Source organism: Saccostrea cucullata, unplaced genomic scaffold (genome assembly GCF_032062105.1).
Source record: "Saccostrea cucullata isolate Sc308-1 unplaced genomic scaffold, CSIRO_AGI_Scuc_v1 ctg1316, whole genome shotgun sequence".
NCBI classification, from domain to species: domain Eukaryota; kingdom Metazoa; phylum Mollusca; class Bivalvia; order Ostreida; family Ostreidae; genus Saccostrea; species Saccostrea cuccullata.
The window spans coordinates 142,452-145,263 of record NW_026928263.1 but is presented as its reverse complement, the minus strand read 5'-3'; positions in this window follow the sequence as shown (position 1 = coordinate 145,263).

Sequence of the window (2,812 nt, the reverse complement as noted above, 5' to 3'; positions counted from 1 at the left end):
AATAAGCTTATTTTTACTGAAGCATGCAGTCAATCCCAACAGGAAATGAATTTTTAAAAAAAATCTAAAATATGATTATGATGTTACTCAGAAGTTGATGGCGATCTTTTATCGCATTATTTCTGCAGTCTAATAAATCTTCCTTCTAAGATTTCATTCCGAGCTTGTATATCAGAGCTGATATCGCGTACATTTAAAAACATCATGGAATTCTGTTAGAAAATCGTAAATTACGTTATCTTTCATTCAGAATTTCATATCAAAGAGAAGCATCTTGTGAAAATCATGTCATACAAATCAAGTTTTTGATTATCAGACACTGACAAACTCTTTACTTTTCGTAAAATGTATACACATTTCTCATTCTACATGCCAGAAGATAATATGCATGAATCGCAACAACTCTAGAATTCAGGATTCTGACAAATAAGACAGAATTGATTACTAACATTGTATCTTTTGTTAATTTCAATTCTAAATGTAAAATTCTAACGAGCATTTAAATTACAGGCCACGTGTCTATCAATGTTGCTTCCGCTCTCGGCGCTTGCGCGAACGTCGGCTAGCAGTAACAGGAAGTAAAGATATTTTTCTAACGACTGTCACGGCGCATGCTTTAAGAATCACATGCAATACACCCCGATACAAAAATTCTCGATAGACACTCATTTCACTTTATTTCAAATTAAAAAGCTATGTAGCTGTCCGACATTTGAAGATTGCTTAAAAAAATTCAGGTAATTCTACGAAAATTGACATTTTTCATCAGAGACACGCTTCCAGTTAATTCGTTACGATATTTTCTCTGATCTGTGCACAAAGGAAACGACCAATCGTCTCTCATGACCTTTGACATAGTGACGGTTTTGATCACAGATAGAGCGCTGGCATAGCTGCCATTTCCTGGCAAGTATATTAAGGTCTAAATGTAATTAGTTTTAAATGTTAATCAAATAACTACGGATATAGATAAAGCTAGAGGTCAAACACAATTGTACCGGGGTAACAACCATTTCAGGATTATGTAATATTTTAAAACGATTGGTATTAAAAAAAAATATAAATATAAACCTGAGATCCATATAAAGGCGAAAACTCTGATAGGACATAATATTAAAAAATATATTAAAAACATTCGGAAGTTTTTTAAGTAACAAATGTGCCATCCTTGCAGGGAACATGGTTCTTATTTTGAATTCAGATAAGTGAGGCTATAAAAATTGAATAAAGGTCAACGTCATCGCAAGCAAATTAAAAAAGAGTGGGGTGGGTGGGTGGGTGGGGGTGAATTAACAAAAAAGTTTTGAAGGCTTTGCCCCAATTTTCAGCGCCAAAATTATGCCCATCTTTACTAAAATACTATACATGTATATACTTGAGACCGTTCCATCGTTATAAACCATATTAATTTTTTTTCTTTAACAAACTACTTTTTGTTGAAATTAAATTTTGAATTAAAATTTGTAGAAAAAGTAAATCTCCCTTTTGCTTACTTACTCATATTATGAAGGATAATATCTTACTTCAGAGTCTACAAGGTTTGTACATTACAAGAAAGCGATCGATATCTGCATCTCTATATATTCTCAGGGAATTTAAAAAATATTTAAATGCTAAAAAACAATGAAACCTTACAGGGATTACAAAGGATCGAAGAATGGGCTAAAAAATTTGCATTAAAAGATTTAATGATAGTGTGGCCTTATAGTAAATGAGATTTTTAGATGTGAATAAATATCATATAGTTCGATTTATAATCTTAGTTAACCATATGATAGAAAAATTTTGATTTCAGCGCTATATATGACTCGAAATTGTATGACATTACTTTCACTGTGCATGCGACCTTTTCTAGATTTCTCTTATTATTTTTGACTGATTAACTTATATTATTTTTTTCCGTATTTCCCAGAACAAGGTACAAATGAAAACTGATAAAAACTGAAGATGTAAAGATATGATTGGTTGTTAAAACGATCCAGAATGTTAAAACCGTAGAATATGATAGATAAACATCATTTAAAATTCCCTTAATCAGATTATCATTCGGCCATCTAACATGTAGACACTTATTAGTCAATCTATCCCATCATCCCCTGGGAGCACGTCGCACTCTCGTTATATCCGGCAGTAAAGTTTATCATCAGTAAAGACAAAATCTGATCCGGACCGTCAGAAATCTAATTCCCGGATTATGCAAATGATATCAGTATTCAAATCGCTGATAATAAATACTGTCCTGCTACCTAAGATTGAAGATGAAATCAATAAAAAGTAATGAATACTATTGTTTTTCTTAAAGCACTGCAATTCTCTTGCACATCTATAGATTAAGAGTAAGATATAGAAAATAAATCTTTAAGTTAAAATGTGGAGAATATGAAAAGGAAGCGATGGTTGTCTCAAGGCCATTCTTCCTTATTTTAAGGCAAGCTAGATTTAATTTTGATTTTAATTTTATTCCCTTTTCAATTAATGATTTTGCATTTAATAAAATATCTACGAACCTTAAATAATCAAAGACTAATAAATATCTTTTCAGTAATATACACGTGTATATGCAATCAATTGCTTTTAAATAAAAAGATTTTGCAAAATCATCGATAGCGATTACTGTTCTAGAACACAAAATCATTTTCCGTTTTCTTCCGAAAGTCCGTTTCCTTTTGGACAGGAACATAACATATGGACATTAATTTCCCAAAAGAAAAATCAGTGACGCATAATTTCTAGTGACTAAACCGGGTATATTTAATCCCAGCCCGCTGCCAAATATATAAATGTTCCCTTGTTCTGACCTTATAGAATCGAT